The 15,609-nt window shown below is 46.8% G+C and overlaps 1 long non-coding RNA gene across 1 annotated transcript in view; it reads right to left on the bottom strand.

The window, feature by feature from the left end:
* Positions 1 to 12,435, bottom strand: part of LOC142570828 (uncharacterized) — a 74,957-nt gene extending 62,522 nt beyond the window's left edge. Inside the window, exon 1 of the long non-coding RNA XR_012825693.1 lies at positions 12,377 to 12,435. This is a non-coding gene — a long non-coding RNA (uncharacterized LOC142570828). The remainder of the gene's footprint in view (positions 1 to 12,376) is intronic.
* Between the last annotated feature and the right edge of the window lie 3,174 nt (positions 12,436 to 15,609).

Raw genomic sequence — 15,609 nt, 5'->3', positions numbered from 1 at the left:
GTATAAACGTTGGGCTACCGTCATTCAGGAGTGAAAGGCAGTGGTTGCAGGCGAAGTTTACAAGTTTTTGCCCTCTTGCATTTGTCCTTGTGCTTCCCCATGCCATAGGGTGCGCAGTAAAATCTGCGATGATGACATATGGAGCAGGGCACACCGACAAGATGTTCGTTAATCTTTTGGGATCAAAATTATTTGAATGCGATATATAAACGCCTACAAGTGTAAACATGAGTTTGCCCTTTTTAATTGTTAGGCAAACATATTGATTGTTATCATGAGGCGGAATCGGCTGGCGAACATAGGTCAGTTCTCGACGAATAAAAACAATGAATTTGCTGCATGCATCAGTCGTTGCGAATATAACAGCTTCGTATCCCGATAACCTGACTGGTTTTGACACGTTAGGCTCACATATGACAATGATTGAGAACAAATTAGTATATATATACTGACGAAAGTCTGAAAGGCGTGACTTTGGCCCTCTTGCGTTCCGTTGAATGATTGACGCTGCCTTGACTTCTTCTCGAAAGGATGGCCGATGGTTGGCCATGTCTCTATTCGAGAGACTCAAGCACTGGATTGAAGGCGTCCAGTACTTTCAGTGCACTTCGAGCAGACGTGGTCCCAAGGTTCGACAGAATCACTCGAAGGGCATCTACTAGGGGACGCAGCATTGAAATGACTTGACGATCTGCTTTGGGCGTGTCATCAGCGGCAGGAGTAGGCTCCCGAGCGGGCTTGACAATCTGTGGTTCTGTAAGAAGTTGCTGGCTCGGAAGCGCAGGCCATTCTTCCTGAAAAAGATTCCTTTCAGCTGACTTTCTTGAGCTGTTCAACCCCTTTTTGGTCTGATTACAGAATGTGGGTGCTACAATGGAAGGGCCCCTCTCCTTTCGTGTCTCTGCCTTTTTTGAGGAGATTCGGTGAAGCCGACGCCGCCTAGTAGTAGCAAGCAACCTGCCCTCTCAGTCTGTTATGGCGTGTACCCTTTCTTGTGGCGCTGATAGTATCCTTCCCGCATTATTTAAGACGTATGGAAGCATGCTTGTCCCTGTTCTCACAAGAATTTTCAATTTTTCCTTAAATTCTAGTAAGTTTCTAAGCCCTTGGAAGGTAGCACGGGTAGTGCTCGCGCACAATTCGGGTGCCAGAAGTGCAGTTACTAACTACACTGGCCAATATCTATCCTCTTCGCTGCGTTAGAAGTGTTTGAATCTGTAGTACATTCCCTGCTTTCTGTTAGTGCTAAAAACATTTGAATAGATGAACAACATGGATTTGTATCAGGGCCCTCTGCTACAACAAACTTGGTAACATTGATTACCCATGCTTCCAGTGTGGTAGATAGTATAGGGGCCAATTAGAGGCTTTTTTGCTTCGACCTAAGTAAAGCATTTGATGTAGTTTGTCATGAGCTCCTCATTACAAAGCTCACGCTAATAGACATACGTTCTTCCATCACTGCCCTGGTATCTAATTACCTAAGCAGTAGGTCGTGCTTCGATGGCATTAATGGACAGAGCTCTGTTAGCTACGACGTCGCTAGCGGAATTCCTCAAGGATCCGCTGTTGGCCCTCTACTCTTCGTATTGTTCATAAATGGCATTTCGGCAGCAATTCAAAACTCTTCCTACCTTCGACGAGGGACGTTCCGAAAGTAAGATTCGTCATTTATTTTCAGACGGAAACTTTATTGCCAAAAAATATATATATATATACACCATGGCATTATGAACTATACACCTTGCATTATTTTTCCACATAGTCACCACCGACACCGAGACATTCGTCGTAGCGTGCAATCAGATTTGAAGAAACCACTCTGGTAAAACTCGGTCCCTGCGATGCCCGGGACATGACCTCTTCACCATACACGATCTGTTGGCGTTCATGGATGACGGACATACTAGTGCCACGTGCCCATTCATACCGGGTAACGGCATGCGCTTCCATTGGCGAACACGTTGTGAGCACACGTCTCTCTGCCATCGTGATTTGTACTAGAATAACCTCGGGCACGGAGGTCTGGTGCTATCTTCGGCGCTCTGCGCATGCGTCCTTCCTCCTCCACTGAAGCTCCTTCCGTCGGTGAACCAGCAACGAGCGTGGATCCTTATGACGATCGATTGTTTCACCTTATGTGATCTCGTCTCTTTCAAAAAATGACGATACTTTATTTGGGAATGTCCCTCGTATATGCTAATGACCTAAACCTATTTAAGATGTTATACAATATTCACGACTGCATTGACCTCCAAAAAGATTTTTTTTTCCCGTTCAAACTGGTGCAGACAAAATAAGCTACTCTTAAATGCTCCCAAAACTATGGTATTATGTTATACGCAGAAAACACAGCATGCGCAGTTTTCATACACCCTTTGGGATGCTCTATTGCCCAGGGTTGATGAAATGAAAGAGCTTGGTGTGTACTTCGACAAAGCGCTAAGCTTCTCTTCAGAAACTTAATTTGCCAAACAGCGGGCCTTTTGCGCCTTTGATAGTGCTTGTCGTATATCGCTTGACTTCCACTCGCCTGTTGCCTTTCTGAAAACGGTTTCTACTGTGTGCCTTCCACTAGTAGACGAAAAAAAAAAAAACAAGAAGACGGGGGGGGGGGGGCGGGATCATCCTCTGTAGTTTAGGGCAGAACATGCCAATCTAATTCTGACCTCATTGAACGAGTTCAGAATAAATTTATATCCATTTTCAGGCACCGCTTTTGCCGTTTTGGCGACAGTCTATATGGTCGCCAGGACGGCAAAAGCGGTGCTTGAAAATTTATCGCTCTAACTCCACAGACCGAATCATGTGGGACCACATGATTTGGTCTAACTAACCGAAAGGTCTAAATAACAAACGGTGGCAAGATGAACTAATTCAAATCTTTTTTGTTGATTCAGGTAGTCTGTGACGTCCTTTTGTTTCTTGCTCTTGCAGCACTACTCCACCAGCACGAGGCGAAGAGCGCCGACATTGTTTAAGCGCTGACTCGACATTGTTTAAGCGCTGACTCAACGTGGCACGACATGAAACAAGCAAGAACGGATGGCTTCACAGGCTGAAGGAGCGCCGGCCGCTAAAAGCGAAAAATAAATTTAACTAATATAATTACATGGCTATGGGAACAGTAGCACTGCATGCTGAATTTCTCATGTTTGCGAGCTATTAGAAACGGCTGCGCCCTTGAGGGCGGGCTGGTGGGCGTGGAATTACCCGCAGCGACATGCTTTAGAGTGCGAACTAAGCTACTTTTACTTCCATATCCATGTATGGTATTTGCGTTCGATTAAGCCGAAAGTCGCATTATAGCGAGTCGTCTGCTCAACTAAAGGCGATGCGTACGATTGTACCGTGCACGACTATATACATGCGCAAGCGTGCAGCCTCCAGCAATGCAGTTGTTTCTCCACCACATACTTGTCCACCACTTGCACACACACACACACACACACACACACACACACACACACACACACACACACATATATATATATATATATATATATATATATATATATATATATATATATATATATATATATAAGCGAGAAGAAGGGGGGTGAACCGAGGGGCACGATACTTATTAGTCGTATCACAAGACGCCACCAAACACTGACACCAAGGACAACATAGGGAAAATTGCTTACTAATACATGAAATAAAAAACGATTGATTTTGCTGCAGGTGGGGAACGATCCCACAACCTTCGAATTTCGCGTGCGATGCTCTACCAATTGAGCTACCACTGCGCCGTTTGCCCATCCACTTTCTTGGGTATTCGTGTTTCCTAGTAGAACCCTGGGAGTGTTAGCCAGCACCACTACTCACAGACTTTGGCGGCGGATGTGAAAGATCCTTTCTGCCGCAGACGTCACGAGAACGCGATCTTTTTTTGGGTGAAGGCAACCGGTAAACAAACCCACGCATGCTACCTGACGGCAGCAATGTTGCCGGATTCGAGACTCTCGTTATGAAATAAATGAGAAGTAATGGGGTTAACCGAGGGGCCCGATTTTTATTAGTCATATCACAAAAAGCCGACAAACACCGACACCAAGGAGAACATAGGGGAAATTACTTGTGCTTAATAAATCCACTTTCATTTCCATTCATCTATAGTTTCTTTATTTCATTATAGTCACACCACTTCCTGTGATATGACTATATATATATATATATATATATATATATATATATATATATATATATATATATATATATATTACGGAGCCCTAAATATAGGGCTCCGTAATAATTTTGACCACACGGGATACTTTAACATGCACCTAAATCTACACGAGCATCGAAACACGCTCACCGCGTCTATGGAAATCGAACCCGCAACCTTGTGCTCGGCAACGGAATGTCATAGCCACTGGGCTACCGCTACGGGTCTTCATTCTTTTATAGCTATGAATTTCAGCCTCATAGCCTCATAGTGTAATGTAAACAATGCGTCAGATGCGAAATTATAAACTTAACTATATTAGTCATCTACGTCTAATTAGTCAACTGCTTCCCATAATCTATCCCCGAACATCACGTTCATCACACCTATTGTGACGAAAGATGACGTCACGCGCGATACCTGCTGTCCTTTTTTTTCCCTTTCCTCAGCCTTTGTTCGGGCAGATAACTTCCCTTAAAGAATATATGTTATTTCGTGCCCGTCTGTCATCATTGTAGCGTATATCGTCAGAACAGTCTTTGTTTGGATGTGCGAGGATTCGTCTCCCAGTCTATTAAACTTGCAGCGAACTAAACTGTACTATCCACTGAAAGATGAGCCGCTCAGTTAGAGTCAATAGAGAGTTTTAGAAAAGGGGACCCAAGCGCCAGGGGGCCCCCAAACGCTTGCGTCTCCCTAATCTAAAGCTCTCTAATATTAGCGTGCGCATCCTGCGCCATTCATGCTTTTTACTTGCGGCGACGTTCAGTGCAAAGAAAACGGATTTTCCCCACGCAGCGCACCAGCGTTGAATAACTCTGTTGAAAATGTTAAATCGATCTTCGGGAACAAAATCCATGCCAGATAATTGTCAAACAAAAGCGTGCCAGAAGAGTCGTTGGACTCTGGTACCGCGAAGAGGTGGGAGAGATGAGCAACCGTATGCATACACCGACACCTTCGATAAGACAGTTCATTTTTCTTTTCCTGCTTTCTTTTTCTTTTCGTTTGTGCACTTCGCCTCGTTTCTAGGAAGGCCGAGAGTGGCCCGAAGGCGAACTCGGGTCGATTAACTGATTAACTGAGTGCAGGCTACATCAATCACGCGCTGGTCTGCGTCCGCCGAGGCCCTCCTGCTGTTGCTCTCGGGTCCCGCTCCTCTCCGTCGCCCTGAGCACGCCGCCATAGTGTACGCGGTCGCACACGCGCGTGCACATATAGCCACAGGGCTGTATACTCTCTGTGTGCGCGATCGGGTAGGTCTCGCTCAAGAAAAATAGCAGGGGAGGCGGAGTACGGGGCCTTTCGAGCTGTGTGTACCGTATACACTCGACCAAGTGCCGCGTTCGTGTAAGGGCCGCTTCCGTCCATTTGGCAGTACACAATGAGAGGAGACAATGAAGAGACACAACCAAAGAGCGCGTTTCGCGTGCGTGTTATTGATTTGTTCGTGGGGTTTAAGGAATTCCCGAGAGAGAAGAGTCAACCGCACTGGCGGTTTCCGGAATAATTCTGACCGTCGAAATTGGAGCAATACGCGAGCGTTCTTGCAGTTCGCTCCCGCTCGAACGCTGCCGCCGCGGCCGGCCGTAATGGACATCGTGCACAGCAGCAGAAGATTCTGAGCCAACCAGCCGTCGCGGCGAGAGCGTGCATGCGTGTGACCTCCGCACTGCTGGTGGGGCCGCCGGAGGCTGCTAGAGGCATGCTGTAACCACTCAATGTGCCGGCAAGCAAAAGCTCAGATTACTGCACAAAGAATGGGAAGCAGGGAGGGGGTCTGATTGAAATGGGCTACCACGAGGAATGTTTGCTGTTTCCTAAATTATTGTGGGTGAAATATTCATGTTACAGGGGGCGAAAATAAGTTGTTTTTCTCGCGTGCGCCAGAATTTGCGCCATAAGATGCTACCTCAGTAGGAGTTTCACAAAATGTCAAATGCCGCTGTGCTACCTGTAGATTTAGAAGACAATCAGACATATCTTGGCCCTGTTGTCGTTGTTACTTGGCCGAGCGCAAGTTTATTCGGAGTTTGCAACTATACCGGCTATAATCTGCGCCATTTTCGGAGGCAAATATTCAAAGAGTGTGGCCTCCTGTGTGTATATATATATATATATATATATATATATATATATATATATATATATATATATATATATATATATATATATATAACGTTGCACGCTCGCATAGCTGAGCAGGCTGTCACTTTTCTTTAATCGGCTGGCCTCCATCAACCGTTTGTGTAGGCGGGATGGGCACGTCCGTGTGTTCGAGCAGCTAGTGCTCCTTCTTTCTCTTTGCGCCCTCGTCTCCTTTCTCCTTGCTTAGGATATAAAACTGTACGTGCGCCTTGTTGACCTCCCTGCCTCCCCCTTTTCTTTGTCTCTCTTAACCTTGTGCTAGGTAACTATTTCCTTCTAAACTCATTCGAGCTCAGAAGCCGCGTTTGGCCTCGATGGGGCTGCGAAATCGCCTTTCACATCGCTGATCGTAAAATCTACAGCAAGGAAAAAGAAAAAAGACAATTCGTGCGTAGAATTTTTAATATTTAGGTTTTATGCAGCCAACGTCTGACCGCTTAAGGAACATCGTGACGCATGGCGGCATCGCAGCGGCTGTCGTTATACTTGGCTTTATAAGAAAGTCTTACCTATAGACGCCTTACGTACAGGAGCCGCATACCGGCGAAATCGCGAAGAGAAAAGTGCTGCCCATAAGCGGGCGTATGCGATATAGGCACCGCAGCCCGGTCGTCGGAGCGCTCTACTATCTCCGCGTGTCGCAGTTTATAAACGATGTGGCACCGGGAGGTGGCCTGCGGTGGCGAGCTCGAAGGCAGGGCGTGAGGGAGGTGGAGTCAGGGGGCCAGCAGGCCGAAGCTCGTGCGTTCGCGCGAAAACCGAAAGACTCGGTGGCAAAGCGGGCACTGTGCTCTACTGGAGTGAACGTCGCTTTCTCCGCAGTCGCTTGTAGCATGGTGCGGCAACGCTCATGGGCGCGCAGGCAAATTTTAGTGCCGCTTGGTGAACTGGCCAAAGAAATTTGCACAGCACCGACTGAAACATTGTAGTGTTGTAGGGCGCATGTGTCGCATAAGCACGTACCGTTTTTCCGTTAAAAGGCATGGCGTCACTACAGTGCTATCAGCTCGCACTGGCTCTCCTGTAGCGTCGTTTAGAGGCGCATGGTTAATCGATCCACAAGCAGTTATACACTATATATACGTATGTCGTGCAGGTTTTACTAATGCGATAAATGCGGAGTTGCCCTTACACTTAACGAATGTTACGAGATTTCCCGACACACTTCACATAAAATAATGTAAATTACCTCTTGCGAAAATGCAACATTAAACCAAAAGGAGCAGTGTGACGGAGTGATTGCTTGCTTGCTTCTCGAACCATGGCGTTTACTCACTAAAGGGATTAGTCAAGAAACCAGCGATAAAATATGTGTGTTTGTGTGGAGTTTGAGATATGATGTCCACAGGACAACAAATTCAGCTTTATTCAAACGATTTCGAATACGATCGGCTATATTGAGACGCATTCAATTACTATTTCTCGAAGAAACACTGCCTTCATTATGCATCGTTACTATTTCTTGAAAAAACACTGCCTTCATTATGCATCGTTCCTGTTCACGACTAACAGCGACCGCTGTGAAATAGATTTTTCTTATAATTCTGGTTGTGCACGATAAGATGAGAATTACCGCGTTCGCGGCTAGGCAAATGCTGAATAAAATAAGCGCGCTTGACTTGCTAAGTGGCGGTCCTGATGTCAATGACGGTGTATTGGGGTTATAGAAAGTAAATAAGATTGATGCTTTAGGTTAGTCACTAGCCGCAGGCTGGGCGGTTTTCTCTCACTGGAAGCAAATTTCTCCTGAGCTTCATAATCCGCGATTACATTAAGTAACTGGCCGGTTTCGGTGCTGTTTGTAATGTTGCATGTTGAGTTCAGGAACAGTCTCGGACTAAAATACGCGTGCATTTCGATCGCAAACATGCATGCGAGGTATTGCCACGCAGCAATGTGTACAGCACATATCGTTCCGTGTGCCGTGATCACACAAGTGTCAAGCAGAGCAGCCAGCGCCGCCGCAGAACAGCCAAAAAAGCGTCGGTCTGCTTCTAATGAGACGCACACACGCACACACACTATGTGCCCCTCGACGACGCCTCGTCGGCCCTTTTCCCTGCGCTCAACGCGAGGCCGTGAAAATGCGGCCCCTATTCCCCTCCCCGGGGAATCGCGTCCCCCCTGCTAGCCAGGCGAAGTGATTTCCCATGTTAGGATCACGTGCGCACGCAGGAAAGCACTTGCGGCAGAGCACTATGTTGCAAAGGCGCGGGCTCGCGCCCGTTCTTGAGGCCTGCGCCGTCTGCTCTGTATCCAAATGCGCCGTACCCTCGCCCAAAGCTGATAAATATATTTCATCTTTAGCTGCGCTTGAGCTCTCACACGAAAAAAATGAGACAAAAAAAGTTTGTGGGGCTGCTCGACCGAGACGAATGAGCTCCTGAGGGTGGTCTCCGTGGTCTCCGCCTCCTTTCCTCTCCCACGCCGGTGTTTCGGCTTTAAGAGCGTGCGATACCAGGGACTAAATCCACTGTGTGTCATAGCGTAAGGATGTTTGCCTACATGAACGTCCCCGTGCTCTGTTTACATATAAGACTTGGTGAAACTACGCGACACCCTACAGACTCCACGTTTCGGCAGGTTCCCGCTGAACGCCGTTAATGCTACGAAAGCATGTTTCCCATGAGTCCTTTCGGAGTAAGCAGTAACCGTTGCTGTGTGCCTCTTTGTAAATATTTTTCTTGATGATACGGGACAACCCAGCTACCATCAACTATAGTATTCGGACAGCGCGATACATTAAGTTCTTTCTTTGTTCGCTTTGTTTTTCTTCGCTATTCTTCTCTGGTTAATGTTTTTGGGATAGCCGGCCGTATAAAAAGGCGCACCTGGCATTTATTTTACATTAAATAAAAAAACACAAGCGATATGTTTATCAGTTATTCTCCTGAGAGCGTTGCCCTTCTCTGTTTTATTCTGACAGCTCGAAAGCTGAACGAACGCTTTGCTGCATCACAAGTTATATGGTTGCTAGGATATGATACCCATTCCAGCTTACGTGGAACAATCGTGAGTGCCATTCATTGTCGGCAATGGGAAACGCCAGATGCACTGTTATTCCTGTGAACCACCGCCACGCTTTGTGGTGCACCATTATAGCGAACGCTTAGAGCCTGTACTTTGGTCGTGCAGAGTGTGTTAATAAGGCGCAGGCACTTTAATTCATTGTAAGCGACTATTATCAAGGCACTCGTACAAGACCTTACAAAGGCATACAGAGCTCACGATGACAACACCCACTGACGACTATATATTATCGACCCAGACGGTAAACTATGTTCGCCCCCGAAGGTTACGCGGAGCAAAACGTCATTGCTACACAGGATTCTGCTGGCCGTTGCTTTCACCCGTCGCCACGCGCATCTCCTCGGCCAGTCGAACAGCCCTGATTGTGAACACTGCCAGACGCCTGAAACGCTGGAACACATACTGTGCGATTGCCCACCATATATGCTGGAGGGAAGGAAGCTGGAAAGTTTCCTAGCCAGCGTTGGTAGGCAACCACTCTCCGAGGAAGCTATCCTTGGCTCATGGCCTGACACTGCAACTTCAATGCGTGCAACTAAAGTGTTGTTGAAGTTTCTGCAGGACACCAAGCTCGACGAGCGGCTCTAGCAAGGCAACTGTCTCGTATACATAAGCAGTGACCACTTCTCTTTTCATCATCATCACCCATCCCAGTACTTTCACTCCCTTTCCCTCTTCCGAAGTGCAGAGTAGTAGACTAGAGCGCACTAGCTCAGGTCAATCTCTCTGTCTTTCCTGTCAATAAATTCTATTCTATGTAAGCGATTAGCCTGTGTTAAGAATAGCCATAACGACTTCATGTATTACATGCTGTTTGTTATATACAGTTACTGCTCCATACAAGAATCATAGCGACATAGTTTACTGTCGGCAACGCCTATATGACACATCCTGTTTCAGCGGAACCACGACCTTCAATTACGCCACCTCTGCCCCTCTTAATTGCTCACGTGTTCCGTCGGTTAATTTCTCACGTGAACTCTAAGAACCAGTTCAATTACTTTAATAGGATTAAATAAATCAAGTGAACTAAATATAAAGCGGTGGCAGCTGGATCACACTGCACTTTGGCGGATGAAACTTCGCCACTAAACAAAAGTCACGTAAAGGAAGTAAAAGCGACCGTCGAACGAAGCACGAATGCCAAAGTGCAAGAAGAAAAAAAAAATTCAGCGGGCGAAAAAGAAAAGAAAGTAACGCAAGTGATAAGTAACAATGAAGCCACCAAGGAAGGCCAGTTACCAATTACATGCAAATGTGGCCAACACACAGGGCTGAACTTTCCCCATCACTCGGGCAGTGCAGCCACCAGCGACACGCATTTAACGTATGCAGGACGCAGAACGGCACGAATCGGGCACTGCGGGGCAGGCGAGAAAAAGGAGGGCCGCGGTTGGGCGTATAATATACGGAAGGCGCAGGGCGAGCGAGTGACCGTATAAACGCGCCGAATCTCAGCTCTCGCCAGGAATCAAGAGAGTCAAAGCACAAGAAAGAGCAGCAGAAAAGAAAACGAATTACGGCAGCGAGGGCTAAAGCTGTGAAAGCTGCCCGATGAAAGCAAAGTCAGCGTGTGTGTTCGTTCGAAGTGCGTGCGAAGTGCCCTGACTAAAGCTTTGCACGGCGGTAGCGGAGAGGCAAGAGGAGAGCGTTGTCACTGCAGGGAGCTACGCGGGCTGGTGTACACAGCGAGGCGGGCGGTGAAGAAGGGAGGAGGAGGGTGAGAAAAGGGGAGGCCTTCCAAGAGCGATGGCGGTGCTTGCAAGGGCGGGGGAGGCCTTCATTTAACTTCATTTTCGCCGAGTCCCCAAGATTAAACGCCGGGATTAGGGCTTGACTGCCTCACCCCGCGGTATCACAGTCGGGAACGGCGCGCGGTGCTCGCTGCGTCGCAGCTATACGAACACGCACGTACGGGCTCGTTCGCTCGCGCGCGCACGCGACTTGAGGCAGCGAGACGACGCCGCACCGCCGGTCGAGCTCGTGTAGCTGCGGGCGGCAGCGCCACGGCGCACGCTTGTCTCGCACGGAAGCTACCGCGCGCAGGGGAAGATCCCGCCTCGCGGATTGCTACCATGGCGCCACCCTTTTGTGTGGTGCTGAGCGTGAAGCTCGGCGACGATTCACTTTCATATTGGCTGCTTCCCCCCGAAGAGAACGGCTATGGATGCGGGGAACGCAGAGCCCAGTACTGCCGGGGGAAACTGCGTGTAACGCGCAGGGCGCTCTGTGGGAAATGACGCCGGATCGTGTGATGGATACCGTTCGGTTTATGCTAATCGGTCCGGAGCGCGTGTTCCCTTCTCTCGCGTCCTCCCCTCGTTCTGCACCCCCCCCCCTCTCTCTCTGTTCCTGTGTGTTTTGATCCGTGTTATAACGGAGGCGCTCTGCTTCTCGGAGTAGGCACGGTCAGGCTCCTCTGAATCCATTATTTGGTTTAGCCGGCGGCGCAGACAAAGGTTTTGTTTTGTCAGGCAGACGTGCCAAGAAGCAAATGCTGAGTGCAACAGTGCTAGCATTCGAATGAAGTACTAACGCGACAGCAGCAAATAAACCGGGTGATGCTAAACAACCTCGCTATTCGAAATGTAAAGAAAAGACCGATGTTGTTGCTGATGTTTCGCTGAATGTTTCCCCGTGTTTTAGGGCCCAAACTTTCTATTTGTCTTGTCTTTTTAGGTGACGAAAACATCACTGTAGCGTAAGCCAACGATCAAGTTAAGCAAAATATGCTTGTGCGCTTGTATTTGCCACACATCCCGCGCCCCATTAGTACTAGTACCATACACTTGCAAACAATGCTTGGTGCTGCATTTACAGAGAAAAGCTCTCAATTTTTGTAGACCTGAGAGAAGTAATGTAGTGATTAACTCACCTGAGCTACTGAATTCATCAAATAAAATATGGTATTCTTTAGGGCGCACTCTCAATTTCAAGGACGCGCCGACGTTTTCGAAGGCAGGTACAACGCTAACTTTCCTCTGTGCGTTCCTCGTTCCAGGGATTGTTAAAAGCACGACAGCAACTTACATTTAACCACGTCTTCTCGTGTCTTCAAGCCGTCTGCACACGGGATAGGCCACGTCCTGGAAAAAGCAGATATTGTATTTTGTATGCGTTTCACGAGTTTTCTACCGGGCAGCCGTTCCGTGTTCCTTCAATTAGTTTATTCGCGAAATACTTAACTACAGCCCGAATAAAATAAAATTTCAGATAGAAGCTATCTGAAGCCTTCAAAGATTGGTTGCTTTGCCAATCTTTCTCCTGTTATGTCATTCGGAAAATTGAAACGGCTTTCTCCTGAACTTCGTTTAATTGAAACGTCTTCGAAAGGTTTTTCGAGCGTAATGATAGCCGGCTTTGGTTCTTCATCGCAACTACAAGATGAATGAACCACCTATTTGCTACATTCAAGGAAAGGAAAAGAAACACCCACGTAACCATAACAATGAGACATTGCTGCATCGGCGACGGTGTGCTATGAGATCCTTCACCAGCCATTATGGCGCGCTCACGCACTCTTTCTGCAAAATGCATATGTCATAAAATGCGCGAATTAACAGTTGAAGAAGAATGTGATGATTCTGTTTGCACCCTGCTATCACTTAAATGTGCCTATCGTTTTTATGGCAGCTCACCTTAAACGAAACTTCTGTTGAGCGGAACCAATTTTCGGTATCCTTCGGTTACCGCTTAACTGGAGTCCAAAATTGCACGTACATACAAATGAGATTAGCCAACGTTCGGCTTGGAAGCACAAGAAGACCTAATTTTCGTGCTTATTATCGTGATAAGTATATCTTAAGAAACCAAGTAACACCACCAACAACAACAACAAAAAAGAAAGACTGAACGCGCCGGAAAATCGACCACGACGATTCGTGAAGGAGAGACAAATAAAGAAAACTGTATTGATTGTATTGTTATTTTAGAGCGAAGTACCGGGATTAATATCCAGAACCTCTGCCACGACGTTGCGGGGACACATTTATAAAATCGTTTATATAGACTATTTACGCTGAGGCAGCAATTGGGAGCACAACACCTCCTGCTCGTCTGCTACACTGCAATCGTTGTCTTTTCGTCCGCAAAGATAAGTAGCTCATAAAAATAATGTATTAATTAACTTTCCGCTAGCAGCGATGTAGTCGTGCAAGCGCACAAACAATTTTTTGCTTGTGAAGTACATGTTACAGTAGACATTTCTTTCCTCACTTCACGCACCGATGCAAGAACAATGTGTGGTGGCGGCACTTTCCTGCCTTTCAGCGGCACGATGTTGAGCTCTTCGCCGCAATACAATTATGTCATGCAGTGCAGCTGCAAGCATACTTGCAGCTGCAAGCATACTTGCAGCTGCAAACGAAATTGAGATAACTATTATCTTGTATTTGAATATTGCACCCCTTACATTGTTCTACTGTGCTCTGATGTATGTTACTTTTTGTTCTATTGACTTACCTTTTGTTGACTTGCGAAGTTGCAATCAAGAAATGTGTATATACAGTTACTATTGCTCTTTCTTTGTTCCTTGCTGTGCTAGAATTTCCTTTATATTTATTAATCGGACCTTCAACTAGCATTCGGCTACAGGTCAGACAAATGTTTGTTACTGGTGTATAATAATATGGAAATGAACATATCGTTTATTGATTCATCAATTGATGTTTATTATTTTTATTTTAATCCCCCACCCCCCGCCCTCCGCCTGCGATTAGAACGTTGTAACTCGTTGCATGTGTATGTTATTTTCTAGCGAAGTGCTTCGACACCAACTATAGTTTTACATAAAGCCTTTGTGAACTTTTTTTTTAATGAGCATGGTCAGTAATGTCATCGTAGGCATGTCTACTAGTTCTGCAGGTACATAAGCTGGATGTTTAGTTAGTGCTTGATGCCTGTGACAGCTCAACTCAAGAGATCCACATAGTCTGACAGAGCCTCAACATCGTACAAAATTTCCAACATATTTTGACAGGCTGTTTTGTGGCGATGCTCTCTATAGTAACACATTTGCTCTAAGCTTACAACTTTTGGTGTTGGCGTTGTAACTTGTTGCCCTTGATATATGCCTTAACGTTTCTTTTCAAACACAACATTGTTCGGGTCCTAGCTGTTCCTCGTTTTGCGATTGAAAGCTGCGACGAAATTTACATCATGACTGAGACATACTTGAATTAGCACGCTTAGTTTTGTAGACTCTAATCACTTTACAGTGTGCTGAAGGTGCTCATTAGTCACGTAGCCTTTTGGTTAGCAGATTTTAATATATTTTTTTCATCGCGCGATCAAAATAACTTCGGCGGTCATCCTTTCAACGCTTTTGAAGCCTTCGTACGAAACGGGCAGATGCAGTTCAAGTCGACCATTACTCAATGCGCGAGGCATTCTTGCAAGCAAAAGGTTACACAGCACATGTACGAGAGCCAAGTGGGGAGGTTGAGACATCACAGAAGGCTATATAAATAGGCAGAGAAAAACATTAACGGGCTTCGTCGATTTTTTCGGTCTAGGACTAATTTACAGCGATAGCAGCAGTGTTCACGCAGCGTATACTCCGGCATCATCTATCGAACTTCTTTAAAATGGAACACGACGTAGTCCTCGTCCGCCACAGTATTACCTGATCCGACCTACGAAATAGATGCATAGACGGCCTCGCTCTCACAGCTTGTGTGGAGCGTAAAACGTCGCACAAATTACCAAGCACACATTAAAGCTGTGCTATAACGGACTGCACGATGGTTGGCGCGTCCAACTACCAACTGAACACCGCCGCATGCAGCTTCGAATCTGGGGGATGAGCATAGACTTGTTTTTCCTATGGCGAGGATCAAGCTGAGGCAGAGAACATGGCAAGATGACAACGAAGGCAAATGTATAGGCATGAAGAAAAGTGCGCACAGAAGCGGCACACACAGCGCATCCAGTTTCGAATTTTTATACTCTGTCGCTGTAAGACTTGTTGCATCTTCGCAAAAGCACTGCGTGGGACAAAGAATACACTTCCCACTGGGAGAAGTACGGACGCAGGCAAAACCGTATAGTTGCAGCTGCCGTCGAACAGACCTCGGCAAGCAGCCATACAGCGCCCAGACAAAGACGTATTCTCAGTCACGACAAGCGGAACTGCTGGACCAAACGCAATTTAACCGCTGCCACGTGCCACCGCAGACAGGTAGCAACCAGGCGAGCATACGCGTGAAACGCCGCTTCAGGTTCAATTTTACGGGAAGATAAATGCGCTTCGTGGGGGGAAAAAA

This window comes from Dermacentor variabilis, chromosome 2 (genome assembly GCF_050947875.1).
Source record: "Dermacentor variabilis isolate Ectoservices chromosome 2, ASM5094787v1, whole genome shotgun sequence".
In the NCBI taxonomy this organism is placed as follows: Eukaryota; Metazoa; Arthropoda; class Arachnida; order Ixodida; family Ixodidae; genus Dermacentor; species Dermacentor variabilis.
This window is presented reverse-complemented; position numbering and strand designations above follow the sequence as displayed.